Raw genomic sequence first — 20,218 nt, 5'->3', positions numbered from 1 at the left:
AAGAAGTTGAGCACAAAACATTTCAGGAGAGAGGCCAAACTCTTAAATTCTGAAATTTAGAAAGTCAGGATTCCTACTATTCTATTTGTCTGCAAGTTTAGCTTTTAATGATGGGTTGCATGACACTTAATCTCTTAAAATCAACACTTTGATCAATGGGTTTGCCGTTTCTGCATCTTGGGACTTGATAACATTATCTGGTATAGCCGTTGTAATGCTCAATGACTTCTTCCCTTCTCCCTTGTAAAGTTCCCTCCTCCCCCAAAAAAAACCCAACACCAGGAAGTTTTGGGAAAACAATATTTTTTCATAGTGTCAGTAGCTTGGAATTTAAACAATCAGCCTTACATCACTACTGTTGATACTTTAATATGCATGTCATGTTGGTGCTAGTTTCTAGGAGAAGGATGCTTTACTAAAATCTGTTGTTCTTGTAATGTTTATTTCAAATAACAGTTCAACTGGATGCTGGTGCATAGATCCTGCAGTGGGTTTGCAGCCTGCACGTATTTCTAGAGGTATGACTAATAGCAGCAGGGCAACAGCTATTTAACCTACAACAAGTTTCATTTTTAGGAACTGCAATTACTCCGTATGGCTAGTTGCACTTCAAATATAAAAGAATTGCATGATGCTTTAAAATTTTGGTTTGAGTGTTGAGAAATAGTTGGTCTAGCTGCAGGTAACTTGAATCAGGTGTGACTGTGTTGTTTCCACGTTCTTTCACTTGGATCCTGCAGTTGTTGGAGCTGCAGTATTTGAAAGAAAAAAAGTATTGTTGCTTATATTCTCTACCACTTACCAAATACATAGGTTCAGTTTTTTGCTTATCTTGCAGATGCTGTTCCATAGAATTTACTCACAATTGTTTGAACTTTGCTGGCTATTGAGTTTCTGCTCACTGGTGCAGAAAAATGGGGATCGCTCTTCACTGGCTCTTGAATTAGTGAGTGGCAGTGAAATCTGCCACGTAGAGAAGGAAGGTGGAAGAAAGCACTAAAGGGAGTTTTCCTCCCAGAATATTTATCAACAGTGGAAACACATTGCAGAGATTCCTTTCTTTGCCCAAAGGAGATGAGAGCACTGATTATAAGATTCCTTACTGTCTTCTGTAAGCTCACAAACAGAACTACCAGTGTCTTTCCTGAATTCATTTATATCTGAAGATCATCAACAGATGATGTTCTTCTGTCATCCTGGCCATAATTTCTTCCTGCTCCAACTAGACGGATTCCATCGCAGCCTGCACTTGAAGTGAATCTGCAAACTCTGCAGTACAGTGACTGAGAAGAGCTGTTGTATATTCAGTTCCTTACACTGGCTTAACATCCCATCTCAGTAGTGTGAATTGCTTCTGATGGTTGATGTGAGGCAACAAAGAAACCTCTCTCAAAATTCCTGTAAGAGGGATTCAGGTATTTTGGATGGTCTATTCTAGACCTCTTTTCCATTCTTTTAAAAGTTTAGAATAGCAAAGGAGTGTTTATTAGCGTTTCTCATCTCAAAATGCAGAAAAATGTAGCTGTTTCAGCCTGAAATACATATCTGTATATAGGAATCAAGCTAGTATTTTTGATAGCTAGAACACAAAAATTACCAACGTTAGTTATTCTTCAGAGTTCAAGACAAGACTGTTCAAAAGAAGAAAGATGTATGAAAGGATAAAAATTAGAAGTAAAGGAGTCTCCCTTTCTTGGAAAGGGAGATACCATGACCTTGATGTAAGGAAAGGAATTTAAAAACAAGTTATTCCTAACACTGTGTGTGATTGATCTTACAGAAACCGTTTTGCTGTTCAGCTATTTTCATGAGGAAAACACCAATGGACAAAGTCCCCATAAATGGGTTTTTTTCTTAAATTTTTCATTGGATCTTTGTCTCTTCTGCTGAACTGCTGCATGAATAGAATAAGACCAAGTAATCATCTCTTCTACATCCCTGAGACTTCAGTAGATGATTCCATACTGTGCAGTATATTGAAGGTGATCTGGAATCTTTTTCCAGTGAATAGGATCTTTCCCTGGTGAAAGAGGATTTCTCAAAGGCAGCCGTATCTTGATATTACAGGGGCCTAGGCAGATTCCTGTTTGAAAGGAACCTGCAATAAGCTGGATCATGCTGCTTTGCCTGGGTTGATTTGCTCTGTTACCATCTCTTGCTTGCAGCTAGAAAAGAATATTGACTTTGGAAGTGTTAGTAGTGTTTGTAGGCTTCAATGCATCACCTGAAATTAAGCCTGTAATGTTGTATATGGCATTGTAGTTCTGAATTGTAAGTAGCAATTATTAGCAACTTAAAAAGTTTCTGAGATTCAAGGTATTGTATGTTATCTGCTAAAAAAGAACCTTCTATTCACAAAGGAACCTTAAGAAGAAATGTGCTTTTAATTATACTGTCCTCTTATAATTTTTTTTAGCCAGCAAGTACAGAGCAGTAGAAATTTGCACTGAACGTGTTCTGTTTATGATATTTTCTCTTCCTTTGTCTTGTATCCTCTACCTTACTGGAAGAGGAGAGTATAAACATCATCCTGGAGACATCTGTTGGCCAAGTACGTTTGTGTGTGTTGGTCAGTTACTCTTTCCAAACAGAACGACCTTTCACAAAACCATGCATGTGGGATGAAGAGACTGAATCTGACTCTCTGACCTTTGAAAGTTGATCTGAAATAATCAAAAAGGCAATGTTTTATCAGATTGAAAGGTATAGGAACACATCTTGGTCTTTTGTTGAAATGTCATGAAATTCCACTAAAAGACAGTGAATCCTATTATTTCTGTGAAATAGTCTTGCTGTTTAGAGCAAAACCTCTTCCCTTATATGATGATGGTATCTCAATCTTAAATGTCCTAGGAGGAACCAAGAAGCCAAGTATCCTTCTGCATGCCAAAGCAGTTTCTCTGGAAGAAACTTGCTGATTTCTGTTTTAATTACTGTAGGATATCAGGTTCTGTCCTTGATGGCTTTATTGGTCACCTGTTTAAAAAAAGACATTTTCCTGTCTGCTACTCTAACTGCAAAAATTAAAGATGCTTTGTAAAAATACATTATTGCTGTGGTTTTAATGACAAAACATAGCTGCTTTTTTTTTTTCCAACTGCTCCTTGTATTACTTGGCGCACAGTGAAGGAAAGTGTCTTTGAGTAGGGGAAGCTTATAATTGGAGGACACATGAGACACTTAACCATATAAAGCTATTTTGTTTAGTTGTGAACTCTAAAGGAGACGATGAAGAAACACCACCAAAATTGCCCCCAAATTAAGTGAAATTACATCAAACATAATGAGTAGCATACTTTCATGGTTAAATATTGGATCACGCTCTGCCTGGTGTCTTGAGAGCAAGGGAGAGCACTGCAGGTAAAATGGTAGTGCCTCATCCAAGGCACACAGCGCAGTGGGTACCCTACATGCAAATACCAGACACTGTTGCTCTTGTGCAAAAGGTATTGCAATGGATAGTAACCAGCAAATGCAAACTGGAGTGGCTATGCATATAATTGTGTTTTAAGTCCAGAGACTTCCGGTTCTGTGTTGTTGCATGTTGGCTCTATGCTACTGATAAAATTTCACAGGAGTCTGTGAGCTGTCAGTATTTGTGAAGAAGAAAATTTCAGCTCTTATGCATTATATTTTTGTTAGTCAAACAATGACAATTAACTCCTAGGACATCTAGGTTTTCAGGAAAAATGAGGAACATTCTAGAAATCCAGAAACCTGATCCAGGAACTTGGATAGGTTCTTAGCTACCACAGCAATCATAATGTGCCTAGGTTAAGTCAGGTTGTCACAAGAGCATTAAACTGCTGTCAGTGTTTGGTTGATCTGATTTTGCAAATAGAGTAGAAGACTTGAAATTGGAGTAAGGCCTTTACAGAGGAGTTGGGGATGGGGTTAGGAAGTCATTGGTAAGGGAAACATTCAGGTAAGTATTGTTGTTTCTTAAAGAGATAATGGGGAGACGTTCACTGCATTGCAATAGATGCTATTTTTAATTCACTTGAGAGAAAGTGAACAGAGGAGAGATTTGGAACTTTTTTCCAAGAAATGCACTTAAATTCTACCCCCTTCCTCCACCTACATCTACTTGTAAGAAACAGAACTTTCTGGACAGAACATCTTATGATTGATCTCGTCTATTGGTAGATGTCTTAAAAGTCTTGAAAGTTCATAGCTGAACACTTTGGGTGGTTTTTTTTGGCATCAGAGCATGAAAAAAACTGCATGTCTAGTACTCATCTCTTGTCATCCTCCCCTATTGCAGTGACTGTGTATGTCTCTGTGTGGCAGAGAATGAGGGAATGCAGATCATTATTCAAGAAGTTACCAACTAGCACTTTTCCTTCCCCTCCAGTCTTTCTGCCTCCCTATCCTGGAAGTATGGAGTCCCCGCCTCAGCCTACGGCTTCATTCTTTTTCCAGCTGCCCACAAAAGTAAAGAACCAGTGTGAGTTTGAAGAAAGAATCCGCTCAGAGGACTGAGTCTCAAGCAAAAGCTCCAGGTTGCAGGCTCAGAAAGAAACTTCCTTTGGGGAAGGATCTGCTTCCAGGATTTGCTCGTCTCTTTTTCCTTGGGCAAACAGAATTCTTGAAGCAAACAACAGGGTTGCAGGTAGGTAGGGCCCTTTGAACTGCCATCCGCTCAGGTGTGAAGGATGGACTTTATGCTGTTTCTCTATGCTTTTTTATATTGATGTCGTCTTCACTTCTCTAGGCTGAGAGAGGGAAAGAGTGTGAGCAGCTTAAAGAAAAAATGTGGGGGGAGAGAGAGGAGAAAAAAATATCCTGGCCACTTGGAAAGAATGTTTTTATGCCTCTGTGTAAGCTTGCTGTCCATGGGTCATATTTGTACTTCAGTTCTTTGAAGCACTAATGACATTCTTCGTCTGACCCTTTTCTAGACAGGAAACTAAGTCAAGAGCAGAAACTGGTGGCTGGGACCAAGGTAATAAGGTCAGTGATTGTATATGGCCCATAGCCACACAATTTTCATCTCCTCCCTGTCTCTTTGCACCAGTGGTAGGTTTGAATGAGCCACCAAATGGGTTTGAAATCCAACTTGACTCCCAGCGCTGGAAAAGCTCCCCAGTTCTAAACATGTAAATATGTTCTTCCTTCAGAGGAGCCTGTGGCTGCTGGGTTTAAGTGCTGTTTCTTTGTCCATGTGAAGGAAAATGAGTGGAACACCCTGATTAAGGGGATGTGCTACCAACCCTCATGATCAGCAATCCCTCAGGCCTAGAGGAGGGGAATCAGTAGAATCAGCTCAGGTAAATTCTGCCTTTCTCGCTTCATGCTGTGCAGAGCAACAGCCTCTTCCTTGCAAACATCGGCAGCCCACAGTCAGACCTTTCTTTTTCCAGCTGTGTCATTGCTGGCACAGGAAGTTTATTCTAAATTCCCTTTTTGATTTTTAGCAAAAGGAATCACTTGAAAACTGGCAATGAAATTCTAAGGAAATTTTACCAGTTCCTCTTTCATTCTGAGTTGAAGTCATTTGGAACTATGTTACATGCATTATTACTTTGGTGCATCTTGTGACTCTTCTCTCCCTCTTCATTCCCTCCAAATTGCTTCAGGACACCTTCTAACCTTTATACTGCATCACAAGCCTTCAGCAGAAGATCTTGAGAGCCATTTATGTTGCTGGAAGATGACTGGGTTTGGATCTTGGCCTTCCTTAAGCAGGATCTCCTGACAAAAATGGGATTGGGAAAGAAATGACTCCTTTTTCCATCACAGAGAGCCACCCTAGAAATGGAGGCCTAGGCAGAAAATAACTTCTAATGCATCATTCTTTAGGAAACTTGTTTGGTCTCCCACAGTTCTTTTGTTACAATGTCATAAAGATGTCTTCTATGAAACCTAAACCTGGCATCTTCCTATCTGAAGATCAAGTCAATAAATCCAAGTTTAAGAGTTTACAGGTCTAATAATGTGATCAGATCTTGCTGTCCCCTGCATAGATGCCATGTGAATCTGTGAAACAGGGTTCTCCTGTAGTTGACTGTTATATTTATAATGCCTTTTCTACTTATAGTCCATTTAAACGATTAGAAATAATATTAATAAAGCTTCTCGTGAAAATGGTATTTAATTAGGCTTCTACTTCTCCAGGTTTACTTAAAAATAAATTTGAGCGAAAAATATCACAATGGCAATATGGGAAGTACTTGCATCTTTTGAGGTTTCCTGTGGTTTTGTGTCAAGAAAAGGTATGTTAGCAGTGTTGAGAGCACTGTGAAAGTGGAAAACTTGAATTTTTTTCTTTTTTTGATCTTTAAGAGTGAAAAGTTATTTGTTAGAAAGCAGAAAGCTTTTAATTGTTTTTCCCCTAAGGGATTCTATAGTCAAACTTAATTAAAAGTCTTGAGATCTCAAATGAAAACCCTATGTTTGGCAGTAGTGAACAGCGCACACACACACCCGTGTACTTTTGTTCTTTTTGCTATAAGAAATTAGTTTTGAAGAATAGGACTTACTTTTAATGTTCAGATTAGGAAAGGGGAAGGCTTTGTTCTGAAGCCGAGTGTGAGAAGGGGTGGCAGGAGGGTGAACCGGACCCTCTGGCAGTAGGTAAAGAGCACTTTTTATATTCCTGTTTTCTGCTTCTGGCAGTTGGAGTAAACTAGTCAGACGCTTGTGCTTGAATCCAATTAATTTCTTAAATCACTTACAACAAAACATTGTTTTTTAACTAATGCCTAGATCTGTCATTAAATTCACCAGCATATTTAAACTGTTGAACAGTCTTAATGTAGCCCTGAGGCTACTGCTTCATGGCATTTGTGACTTCTTACTATGCTGGAATGCATTGCAGTCTTAGTACATTCTAAAAATAATTGTTCAGATGGTGCTGTTTAAGTACATACTTATGTAGTGAGCCATTTTCACTGGACTTTCTGAAATTTGGCACTCTGGATGGCTTTTTAATATCCTTTTTTTCTGTGAATATCAAACTTCTGTCTTGCTGCTTCTGTGGTTATTGAGTAAAATGCTAAATTTATAACCTGGTATTTTTGGAAAACTAATTGTTGGATGCATGTGTTAAACTATGCAACCACAGTAACACTTGTGAACTTTGGAGTTTAAAGAGAAATCGGGTTAACTCTAATGTATCAAATTCAGTACCTTTTTTTAATATGTGGAAATATGTACGTGGTGACGGTAAAATCGAGTAGTTCTTCTAGGTATAGACATGAACTGTGTGCTGAACAGGAGTAATCTAGAAGTTACAAGCTGAAGATTTGTGAGTCTCGGAAATAAATACTAACATCTGTGGCTAGAGGTCTGTGCCAGCAGTTATTTTAGTTGAAAATACCTGGTTTTCTAACTTCTAGTCTATTTAAAGTTTAATTTTCTGTGCCTTCCTTAATATGCATACTTGCCTCAGCCACAGTTTTTGGTCATTTTATTCTGTAGTATAAGGTAAATATAAGACCATCAAATACTTATGAACACGAAATACTTAAAGTAAAATAACAGGGGCACTGAGAACTGTTTCTAATGTTGTCTCAGTTGCTGTTGCAATTAGGGAAAAAAAAAGAAAACCCAAACAAAAAAAAAACAACCGGTTGCTATTCTACAGCCAGTGTTTTGATACTTCTCATCTATCAGCATTGTGTTAGTGTATTGCTATCATGCTCTGAGTTTTGCAGCTGGAATCCTTGGTTCTCAATACATCTTTAGAGCAATAACTTCTGCGTTTGTGTTATTAAATAATAAAGATGTCTAAAACCATTTTCTTGTTTATATTGTACTTATCATAACTGTACGAGTATTGAGTGATTTCTGACTGACTCCAGAATACCAGGAAATATGGAAAAACACTGTATGATTTTAGAGGTTTTTAATCCCCAGTACTAACAGAATTTCACAAAATAGATTTGTAGTGTTCCTATTTCTCCTCTTTCTATTCCCTTCAAGATTCCTTGAGCATTTGAGCTACCTAACTCACTTCATGTAATCCTTTACATCTTCTTCACCAGATGCCAGTTCCTCCTAATTGTTTCACAGCCAGTCAATAAAATCCTGGCTGTTGACAGCTCCTTTTTTCCTGTCCCAGAAGAGCGATCTTGTTTAACCTGAAAGATTTGCTTTCTTCTTTCCACCTTCTATCCACCCTCTGTGGCTTGCGTTGCAACTCTTTCTCTGTTATGGGATGCTTTGAGAGTAAGGAAGTATTCTGTAAAGATCAGGAAATTTGCGGGAAAATTTTGCTGATGTTGCTACTTCAACCAGAGCTAAACCTGTCATTTCTGTGAGATGCTTTGTCAGTTTAGAGTAGTTTAAGGAAGGGAGATGTATCAAAAAATGTGTTGCTTTTATAAATCAACATAATTTTCCAGTTTCCAAATGAGAATAAAGAGTGTAGGTTCTGCAGGGTTTGTATTCCCTTGCTTTACAGTGAGGGAGGTGGGTAACAAAACATCAACAGTTTTCTCTGAACTGCTGAAAGCCAGACTGGTTCCATCAGCAGTGGTGTGCTCTAAGTTGGATTTCACTTCCCCAGTCCTGCTTCCAGGTCACTGGGATTTGAGCAGGTAGCAGTGACAAAAAATAATTTTTCAGATCTTCTTTTTATGGAGGAAAGTAGATTGATACCTTGTTTTGCCAGACCTCCGTTATTGATCTGTGAAAGAATGAATGTGATTTAGGCCTTAGTTTAGAAAAGTGTTTTTAACTGAAAACTGGAAAAAAGCCTTCTCTGAAAGCAATGGTAACAAACGGTTGAACCCTTCCAGTTTTGTTTCTTGTGCAAACTTTGTGAAGAATTGGCGGCTGCGCAGCTCCTAAGCCAGGTCCATAAGCTGATATCATCAACATGAGGTGAGTTGTTTGGTTGTTTCAGGAATTGTTGGGTTTTGCTACTTCAGCTGGGTTGTCTAAATGGCATGGAAGGCTATTGAAAAAATGGTTTTGAAGACCATATTAAGTTTGTGTTTCTTTGACTGTGACAGCAATGCTCCCCTGATCACTTGCTATTTTTTTTTTAAGAATATAAAATTACTGTTCTAATAAACTGTCCTATGTTGTTTCATTTCCTTGATCCACTCTTACACATGGGTGGCTTTCTTTTTCTCTCCCTGGTAGAAACCGATGCTTCTCGCTTTTTCTATGTACCAGTCAAGTGGAGGTCAGGAAGGTGTGTGGGGTTTAGGCTTCTGTTACAGAGCAGTAAGTGAAGAAATCTATCTTGCACAAATGGGTGTCACTTTTATCGGGGGTGAAATAGTTCTATTTATCCCGATGGATGGTTGTAAGAGATTGCACAAACAGAGAGGCATATGGCTTGGAGTGGCTTCCTTATTAGTAACTATTCTAACAACTTCAACCTAACCAGTATTGACCCCTCTTGCCAAATTCAGACAAAGATATAATCTGTACCTCTGAAGTAAATAGCATTTGAACAAATAATGAAACTTTTATAATTAAATGTAATGTGATCATAACTGACTTTTGAAGATTGAAATGCAATTTAGGTTTCCCCAAAATTTAGCTTTGTGCTGACTTGAACTGAGGTTTACTCATCAGGTGGCATTGCTTTGTTTAGAGCCCACATTAAAATTGTGATAATATTAACACAGGATTGCTAGCAAATGTAAACTGCTATTCAGGAAATGTTGCTCTTCAGAAATTAATATCACTTCAAGTAATCTTTAGAATTGTTGGCATGGCATATAGAGGAATTAACTCTCATTGGTTTTAGCTTTTTTGTGAAAAATTGAGAGACTTGTCAAGCAATGCAATAGAGAAGCTGTAGGTTAAAAAGTAGATGAGCGTATTTTTGTAGTTCTAATACTGGTAAAAATATGGTGGAATTTTCTGCAGCTTATGCACTTTTTTCTATATGTTACCTTGATTAAAAATAGTTTAACTGCCTAGGCAGCATGAGCTTGCAAACTTTTTGCTGCTTCTGGTAGGAAACCTTTGTTAAAAACACAAGGTAAAGTACCCTGTTGTGTATTCTGTGTGTGGGACTAAAGGAGGAATGGAAAGACGGTTGGGACATGTCATTTCCGCAGAAATTACTGACAAGTAACATTCTTACCTGTTTTTCCAAAGCTTGGTTCCCTGTGGCCAGGGGAAGGCTTAAGACATAAAATCAGGAAATCTCATCTCCTTAAGGTAGAAGTTTATTTCTGTTCTCATACGTTATGTTGCCCCACAATTGTATATCCTGGTATTTACTGGAGAGGGAGGGTATTATGGAAGGCTAGGAAACACGGTTTAATGTGAACTATAAATGAAGTAACGTGAATGTGAAACATGAATCTGAGAAACAGTGGAAATTCCCTTGAAAGCATGTAGGCTGTGACTTGGGAAAGCATCCTTATCTGTTCAAGTGTTTCGGGAATTTTCGCACACCTGCTTCTGGCACGTGTTTAGAACTCTTCAGAATAGTAAAATTTGAAATATTTTTTAAAATTTCTTCCTGATCTCTGATAATACTTTACATTAGATGAGAAAGCATGAAAAATTAATTTGCAAAAATCTTTGAGTACGTGTATAAACGATGGAGAGATGAAATCAGGCTGAAGCATGTAAGAGTAAATGAAGAACAGCTGACATCAGCACAGTTGCTGTGTACAGATGGGATGTTCCTGGGTGACTTCAGGACTACAGAGAAATTGCGGCTGAGTCAGATACTGGAACAGTGCAGGAATTGGAATAACAAGCAACCAGCTAATGTAGAAACTCTCCCTTAACAACCAGTAGACTTGACAGAAAATCACTTGCAGCAGCTAGAGATTCACCCCCCATAAGCAATGACACTAGTAAAGTCAGGACTCTATAGATTTGTAGCCTGCATGGTCAGGTTCTCTGGTGCCTAATAAAGTATAAGTGCTGATGTGAAGCTTTATTATGCCTCGGGCACTAGTTACGTTTATCACCTAATCGTGTCTAAAACAGTTGAGTTAATGCTGAAGTCTTTTTAAGGGGGAAGTAGGGACAAGTTAGGGCCCCATGATTTGTCCATTTATTTTTGTGTAACTTTTTAAGAGCTTGTATATCTTTAGAAGCTGCAACCCTCTGTTGGATCTGGCTGAAATTAGAAATAGGTTAAAAAAGGAAAATGTTGGATGTGAGAATAAGGGACACTAACAGAAAGAACGTATATTAGTTTCTTTCCTAATCAATTAAGAGTTTGTGTAAAAATAAGAACGTGCTAAACTCCTTAGCTTTTCTTGTGTTAATCTCTTCTCAATTTTACCTCTATAGTATCTTAGAATACAGTATGTTTTCATATATTGCTTAATTGATCTCTGAACTTTAAAAAAAATATTTACAAAGCACCCAATGAAATTATTTTGAGTATTTTAAGGAGCAATAATAATGATGCTGAGGAGTGTTCTAAGTGATTTCTATATTGACATTTTTGTTCCCTTTATACTTGTATGGGTGATATCTTCTAAGTATCTGTTCCCTTGTATTTATGCCAGATTTTAATTTTATTTTCTAGCTATCCTTCCTATACTTGCATCTGCTCTGGAGACTTTCCCATCTATCCGTTGAAAGAGTATACTAGTTAGGTCTCAGTAATACTTCCTTTTTAACTAGCTCAGAACTCTTTTTAAATAAAGCAGTTTTGCAGATGAGGAAGATATGAGCAGTAATACTACATTTGATCAGAGAATAAATGTTTAAGAAAAATGAAGTAAACTTTTGTCCCCATATCCGCCCTCACGTTGTTCTCCAAAAATACATATTACTTGGAAGACTCAAATATATTTCCATGGCTAACAGTCAAACCGGTGCTTCCAGTGTGGCAGTACTTCAGCTGCAGGGCATTTTGCTTGTCTCTCCAGGTAGTCATAACACCCAAATTTCTGCTTGTAGTTGAACTTAAGTTACTGTTTCAGATTAATTTTCTGCCTCCTTTGAAGACTTTTAAAAATTGTTATCTTGGTGGCAATATAATCATGATACAAAGGGCTGTGCTCCTTGCCCATTCCTTACGACTCTGCAAGTTAAAAGTTTTTCTGAGGGCTTTAATGCCTGGTATGAATGGATGAGATAAATCTAGGATCTTTGCCTGCCTTTACGCCGAAGCAGTGAAAGGCTTATTGACACATTTTGTCACACTGAACTACCATCTGTTTTGTGGCCCTCTTGGAGTGCCTACTGTTTCAAAATATGGCTTGCTCTCTGATTCAGCATACTTCATAAAGAAATTCTCCTTTCTGCCTTTATGTAAATACTGAAGTATATGCAGGGTGTTATGACTTGACTAGCTGTTCGTATTTGTTTCTTTGCACAGAGTGCAGAATTACAGATTGGAGATATTTGAGGACCACGTTGTGTAAGGCCTTAGTTCAGTGAATAGTCTCACCAGTTTGATTGGCATGTGATATTCAGTTATTCTCAGGACACTCTTTGGAACATTTTTATGTGGACTGCACTGGAGTAAATCACGTAGTGACTGGCTTTCTGCAAGGCAGGTGTTCTTGTTGCCTGAAGGAACTTTTTCCTGTTCTAGTTAAAAGCAAATACAATAAAATTTCTAGAGTCCCATATTTCTTTCCCCCTTCTTCACTCCTCTGTTTCCTCTTTAATTTCTGGCACAATGAGATTTTATTTACTTAAACTGTCCCCACCCATTGTAGATTCCTTGCAGGTTAGATAAATGTGGAAAATTAATTGTTTTCAATGATTCATAACCTAAGTTCTAAAATACACTAATCTTGATTCTTAAAAAAAAGCCTTGAGCTGTATCAAAATACAGGAATTTACCTTTTAACCTAGAATTATAGTGACTGTAATGTGCAATGAATGCTGCTTCCACCTCCCTCCTCAAATCTAAACTTCAGTTAAGTCTGTATAAAATAATTCAGGATGTAATTCTTTTCCCTTTTTCTCTTGATGCCAAGAAGGGACTTTGCTTATTAAACGAGACCTGTGGATGGTAATTCAGTACAAACAGTAACTAATTTGGTTTGGAAGACAAGTGTTTTTTTTCCTACACCCCAACTGAACCTGAATTTGCTCATTTGCACCCAAAATTGAAAATTGTTCCCTCAAAATTCCACCTTCTGCATAGGCTGTCATACAACAATTTTGTTAAGTCAAACATCCCAGTAAGGTGGAATTTTGAGACCTATAGTATAAAGTACAATATAATACATGATGCAATGTTTCTTTTTTTTGTTAAAGTAACACAAAAATAATAATCTTCAAAGACTGGGGATTTTACCCCGCTTCCCCCCCATCCCCTCACTTGAGTTTTTTTAAAAAGGAATAATTTGTACTTGAGTGGTGTGAGGCTTTGCTGGTGACGACCACCTACTTCTACTACACCCTTTGCCCGTGTTGCCTAGTTCTTGTCTTGTTTTGCACACTGACCTTACTTTTTTGACTGGGTTTGTAGTAATGTCTTCCTCCTGTAAAGGTAGTAGAAAGATTTTTTTTTTTAAATCTAAGTTTGGTGGTTTTCCTCTCTACTGTGCTGTCAATGACAGCTTCAGCTGCAACTTTGTGTTAGTCTCTGCTAAGTTAGTGTTCTTACAGGTAAGGGAACTACGTATTTTTAGTGTTTTATATAAAATTCTATGCTCTTGTATATAGAAGATATCAAAAATAGTATCTTCCCACCCCATGAGCATTATCTGGGGGCGTGCATATATATACACACAAATATGTATATGTCAGGTTACAAAGGGATCTGTATTTGAATAACACTATATTTTGTGGGTTCTTCACACTGAAAAAGAGTTTTGGAGATGGTACTGTATATTGTGTGACCCTTATTGAAGGGTGAAAGAAAAATGATAAATGAAATTCTGATGTCTTAAATAGCTCCTTCATAGCACTAGGTGCTCACATTGACCTTTAAAATGAAAGCTAAAACCCAAATAAGCTCACACTAATGCAACTAACATGATTGTCTGCAGAAAGCAGACTAAGATAACGAGTTCTTTGAGGATTCTGGGGGAGGCTGTTCTTCTGGTTATAAGGAGGTCAGGTTAAGGATGCAGATGACTATTTTTAAAGTGAGGACATTCAGTGAGAGAGGATATTGTTTTCTACAGCTTCAAAACCATTACTCTTTGTATCTTTTTAAGTGCTCGGTAAGGTAAAAGCATGAATTTATATAAACTCCAAATTCCTGCAGCCTGTAAGAGCATGTTGGACTATCAGGTATATTTTTCTGTGCAAGTGAAATTATGTGTCTATATCTGCCTATATTTATATAAGTAGATTTATAGCTATGTCTATATATGTCTACAGATATAGTATGTTGGTGCAGAATATCACTTTTGTAAACAGCTTTGGGGACTCAGAACTTTAATATCTTCCTTTTGGCTTTAAAGTCCATCAAACCCAACATGTAATCATTAAATAGATAAGGGCTTTGAAATAACTCTTCCCCAGTCTTTCGAAAAATTATTGTTATGCTACATTTACCTAGTTCTTGATGATTCCATGCTAATGTTTAATTGAATGGTTTTTGTCCCCGTAAGGAGTGGTGATCAGTCACTGCAGCTGTGGGGCTCCTCTGTCACTAGATAGGGCTGTAGAAAGCTTTTTTTTTTGCCATCTGTTACTCCTGTGTGCTGCTTTTTTGACTTGACCTGAATGCTCTTGCCCTGTAAGGGCAGTGAGGTTTAAATGCTGAGAACTGACTGATTAACACAGCATTAAGTCAGTTAATTCCTTCATTTTTAAATGAAGTATTAACATGGTTTTGGTGGTCACCGATTTGCATTTTAAGTAAAAGAGATGGCTTATGTAAGCAATGTGGATTTTTAAACCATTTGTGGTGTTTGGTGGCTTTAGTTCTTGATCTTAAATTATGAAGTTTAAAGAAATAAGTTGCTGAATCTGCTTGCTTATGGTAGCTATTGCAGGGATGAAGGACATATGTTGCTAAACTGTTTAAAGATGAAGGTTGTAAATGAATATGGAGAGTGTGCAAGACTGGTTCAGAACAAGTTGTAGATGTGGGGATTTTTTAGAAGGGTTTTCCTTGTGTTACGGAACAACACTAGATTTACTTATCAAGAGGTGGCTTTGCCATTCCTATGGCTTAGTACCTGAGTGAGTCAGCTCAGTGAAACTTGGAATAAAGTGGGCTAGGGCTTGAGGAAGGGGGAATGATGTCCTCCAGAAATGGTAATGAAATAACATGACCTACAACTTAATTTTTCAGTACTTTCTAAACTTCAGGTATGGTGGACTTGAGTATTCCTCAGTCACACCATAGCGAGTATACAAGACCAAGACCAAAGGTCCCACTGGAGGGGGAAAAAAATTATTGCAATATTGCTTTAAAAGTTGATTTGAATGATGAAGTGATTGTCCTACTTTTGTGTTGTATTGACAGGGGTATCAACTCTAGATTTCTATTTTGAGGAGGTGTGTTTGAGTCCTGAGGCAATATATAAAAAGATTTTTCATAAAAAGGTCTTTCATTTATCCAAGAACTCAAGAGGATTCATTAATACCAGTTCAGTTTCCCATTTGTGGGGAGAGCATAAGAGCTATGTATGGCATTAACAGAGGACCTGTTACTGCAGTGCATCCTCCCTGAGAGGTGGCTACTGAATTGTCAGGGATGTTGTGGTCCTTATGGATAGACAGGTACTGTCTAACACTGTTACCAACTCATGTTATCTTAGACACTAGGAATCTTTGTCTCGATTTACGGTCTGTGAGCTGATGTGCCCTTGAAGGGCATCTCAGTATTTCTGGTAGACATAGTTGCCTGTTGTATTTGTCTTGCAAATCATGGGGTACCTTCTGACTCTAAACGTGCTTATTTGACATTGCTTGGAAGGATAACAGTGCATATGGCAGCACTTTTTCCCCAAATGCTGTGTTAAAAAGTCCTGCTAGTGCTGTTAAGAGGGTCTGTTCTAACTTCTCAGCTGGAGATCTAGGGACTCTCCTCCTCTCCTCCTGGGGCATATTAACAGCTTTTGGCTTATACTAAACCTGTTTGTTACAGCATGTCAGAATAGGTGGTGTAGTCTGGGGCATGTGTAGGGAGAAGCAAGACACAGGCTTGCAGGAGGGGCTATTCCTGGGAACTCTAATGATTGTGTAGGACTTGGTACAGTAAACACAAGTTCTCCAGGCTTATCCTGGCACCCCCTCCAGCTGTGTATCTTTTGTGTTAAAGGCCATTATTCACGTTCCTGACGGCCAGAATAAGATAGGGAAGTTTATTGCTTGCAGATGGTGCTTCACATGCAGAAATGTGTGCTTTCTGTTTGCACTGGTACATGACTTAACATCTTACGTGGTTTGGTTGTAGCTTTTTAATTGTGCTAACACAAAACTGAGGCTGCAGTTCTTGTTTTGTGCCAGTCCTCTTCCTGGAGCTTATTTTGATGTTACATAGTCTAAATAAGTTTTCCATAGCAGATTAGTTATTAAAAGAAAGGAACCTCAATTGACTGCAGTAATTGACTGAAGTCTTGTTGACTGCCTTTTAAAATAGGACTTGAAAGTGTAAGTGAGAACAGGAAGTGGTCTTTGAGCCACAAAGACTTGGTTTTCCTTCTGTCATACATATATTTTGAACTAAGTACTGCACTTGGGATTATACATGGAAGGAGAACCTGCACAAAGAATAGTTAAAATAATGTTGATAGAAAATACTTGGTGATGTTGAATTAGTAATTTTCCCTGTAACCTGAGCGGTGAAACCATAAGTTTGACTAGGGATTTTAGAGTTCATATTCCTCTGACCAGCAACACTGAAATTGATGAAATTCTTTTAATTCTTTCTGTAATATGCCCTTCTGAGAATTTTAGGCCACGTGTAACTGTTACATGTATCGAAAGATACCTTCTTGAAAGGCCTCTTTTCGTGCCTTCATCTTGTTATCAGTGTGATATCCAAGTTCTAGTGTAATCGGATGTGCCAGGACTTAGTGATAAATTTGGTCCAACTTGTAATTTTGGTGGTGGAATTAAACCAGGACAAATTTGACACTATTGCATTTTAATACTAAAATTACGCCAGTATGTCAGCATGTGAGTAGTTCTCCGTTGATGCTGATGGTGCGTGCTTTGTTTCCCTTCTCTTCCTTTTATTGTTATATTGAAAAATAGTGTGGTTTTATGATATGGTTTCAAAACCTATGACTGTTGATCTGAGTAAGCATATGTAATGTACTTAAAGGGATAGGCCTGACTTGTACCACTTCCTCCTGTATTCCCTTGACTCTCTCTGGAAAAAATCAGAGCTGTAGTCTCCCAAATAACTTACATTTTAACATGAAGACAGAGTTGAGTTGATGTGTAGTCCGTTATCCACAGAGACTTCAGGCCTGTATAATGCCAGGTAATACACATTTAATATTTATACAATGGCAGTGTTTCATAAAACTATTTAACATGAGGAAGCAATTATTTAAATTAATTCTTCTACTGGGAACACGGTTTTACTAATGCGGTGCATGTTAAGTAGACATTGTAGGGCTGGAGAGGTAGGGACTTGTGTCCTTTTCCCTCAGCCTTGCTTTGTCTACTTCTAGTTCTTGCTGTTAGCCATATGCTTTAAAATTTTAAGAGTGCCACCTCAGAGGTGTTTTTTCCTTTTTAAAAGGGTAGCAATATTCTTCTGTTTTGGCTACCCACTTCCGCTTGGTGGGTACAACATCCTTCTTGCCACTTCTTCCTCCCTCTACCCCAGCTGTTGTAATGAGGACTTTATAAGCAAACTGAAGCTTCCTCTCTCATGTTCAATGCAAAAAAAGATACTCTTTGTCCTAGAAACTTCACAAACAGTGCTAACAGGTCAGTGTTTGTGCAAAAGTGGCTTAAATCTGTGGTATACCCTCTTGTGTGTGATTCTTTCCACTTCTGTCCATGTTGAGCTGTAGGCTGCTAAGAGTGATGCTGCAGCCTTCCCAATAATAGTACAGGTGAGAAATCAATAATGATGAGGGAAGGATCAAACCAAAAAATAAAGGCAATGTATATTGGAATGTCTGGTATAACCTAAGCATATGGTTGTGTGGGCAGCCACAGACTTTCTGAAGCTCCATGCTTAGAAAACCTGCCTAACTAATACTTGGGTTAATCTCTAGCTAGCAGAGCATGCAATTCCAGACGTTTGGTAATCAGAATTTTTGTAGCCTCACCCACCACTCCAAATTCATATCATTCATCTGTCTATTTTAAACGTGTCTCTTGTGGAGTAGTTCTAAAATTACCCACTGTTTTGACCTGACAGTAACAGGAATACGTGAGCTGTTGTTCAGCTGGTGTATGGCTGCTTATACCACTCTGCTGAAATGATGCTTTTGCAAGGAGGAATGGGGTATGTAAACTGCTACGCTGACTCTTGCTGTGTATTTGACCTTCCCATAGCTGTGACCAACAGGATTTCAGTTCATTATTGCAGTGATGAGAGCATGACTTCTTTGTTAGGTCAGATGTTCAGAGCCCCTCACTGAAATTCAGCTGTTAAAATGTTGCGCTCTGCGTAAACCCTGCAAGGACCTGGTTGCTTGCCCATAGTGGGGTTGCCCAGCTGCGCGCCCTCACTTAGCTTGTCTGGCCAAGCTTGTTGCTCTCTGAGTATTAGTTGTATGATTTCCTGCCCAAGGGAATGCACATCAGTGAAACTTGTGGAGGGGGCGTTAGAGTGTAATTCAGTAGTAGTAGCTGTTTTGCCAGATTGTAAATTGTGTCATTGGAATCAAATAATTTGGAAATGCTGAGGTTTTAATTCAAAGAGAGATAAATCTCTGCTTTTCAGAGAAGATGGAAATGAAGAGGGATCTGAGCGAGCTATCACTCCATTTATTGGTAGAGAAGGACAGAATTAGGATTACTGGAGAAGGTAATATGTGGGAGGTGGTGGAAAAGGGCGGCTTTTCAGCTGTAACATAAGCACAGCCCTCGTTCCTCTTTGTCTGTTCCTCTTCCGCTTTCTGACAGACTAAATTTTTTTCTCTTGTGCATGAGCAGATTTGCCTATTTGCAGCTGCTGTAACAGCTAGTAAGGAGATCTGAGTTCCCTTACCTTCTAGGCATAAAGTGGTACTTTGCAAATGCCAGTCATTTGTTTTGCTTCCTCTACCTTGCAGAGCTGCTGTATAATTAAAACTTCAGCTTTCCTGTCATATCCTGTACAACCCAAACCTCCCATGGTTTTGAATCTCTTTACAGTTCCAGTCTTCAAAATGCTAGCGATGAATGAGCTTTTTGTCATCTGATGATTTGGATAATTTATCAGAAGTTTAAAATACCTGTTCAGTATTAGTTACGCGTGTAATTCTGTGAATTGTGAGCCAAGAGTTCAAAATCATTTGTTTGCTGATAGATGGTGCTATACAAATACTGTATGGTAGATAGTCCAGTTGCTTAGCAATAACATTAACAGTCATGAGTGTTTATAAAGCAAATATAATATGATATGGTCAACAAGGTATGTGGTGCTTTTTGTATTACTTAAGTGTCCTGATAACTGTTGGAAAATGTTCATTAGGATTACACATGAGCAAGCACCTGACACTTAAGAGCAACAACTTAAGTAAATCTGATAAATGATGTGCTTGTGTTTTTTAATCTAAAACCCCACAACTTAAAACAAGTGGTGAACATGATGATTTTCTAAACACATTTGCTTTGAACTTTGAAATGTTGTTTTTATGTCTTTGATAAATACTCTTGGAATGGCTTTGGATGTTCAGTCTGGAAATATGAAGGGTGATAGGTTATGTGATTAAAAGGCTTGTCTCCGTGCGCATGGTGAAGCCCTGAGGTGCAGCAGCAGGCGGGGATACCCTGGTAACCTCGTCAGAGAAACGAGGCCCCTGACCCGGCTCCTGCCAGGGCTGTCACTGGAGACCGTCAGCCCTGGGGACCTGGGTGTGACAGCCACTTGATGGGTAAACAGAGAGGGTCCATGGGGTCAGCTTGCCTATTGGGAAGCAGGTAGGGGCACCCTGGGACTTATTGTGGGATGCAGGGAACAACACTTTGGGATTTTACACAACTCAGCATGGGATGCTTAGGGGCAGGACCGAGGTGGGGGAAAGGAGGGATCAGGGAGACGTCGTAGGAAGGAACAACCACGGGGAAAATAGAGGGGCAAAGGGATATAACAGGCCGGTGGCTGGGTCGTATGCTTGTCTGGTCATGCCCTGCCCTGATCAGTGCAGTCTGGCCTGTTTCCTCATTAAAATTGATTTCTAATTTTTGGGTAAGAGCCTGCTTACTGTGTGCGCTAGCAGCTGGAGTCAGACCATGGGTGATG

At 38.7% G+C, this 20,218-nt stretch overlaps 1 protein-coding gene across 12 annotated transcripts in view; it reads left to right on the top strand.

Moving 5' to 3' along the window:
• TSC22D1 (TSC22 domain family member 1) overlaps positions 1-20,218 on the top strand; it is a 97,518-nt gene that overhangs the window by 36,612 nt on the left and 40,688 nt on the right. The window contains exons 4-7 of one of the 12 annotated variants that reach the window (XR_010371132.1): positions 457-518; positions 2,511-2,551; positions 4,423-4,612; positions 5,580-7,740. The exons of 3 other annotated variants lie outside the window; for them this stretch is intronic. The gene's annotated coding sequence lies outside the window, so the exon portion shown is untranslated. Of the gene's footprint in view, positions 1-456; positions 519-2,416; positions 2,435-2,510; positions 2,552-4,354; positions 4,613-5,579; positions 7,741-20,218 lie in introns of those variants that run through there. 8 more of the 12 variants (XR_010371130.1, XR_010371131.1, XR_010371129.1 and 5 more) reach the window with 8 other exon arrangements.

This window comes from Phalacrocorax carbo, chromosome 1 (assembly GCF_963921805.1).
Source record: "Phalacrocorax carbo chromosome 1, bPhaCar2.1, whole genome shotgun sequence".
Lineage (NCBI taxonomy): Eukaryota > Metazoa > Chordata > Aves > Suliformes > Phalacrocoracidae > Phalacrocorax > Phalacrocorax carbo.
Note: the sequence above shows the minus strand (reverse complement) of the source record. Positions and strands in the feature narration are given on the sequence as shown.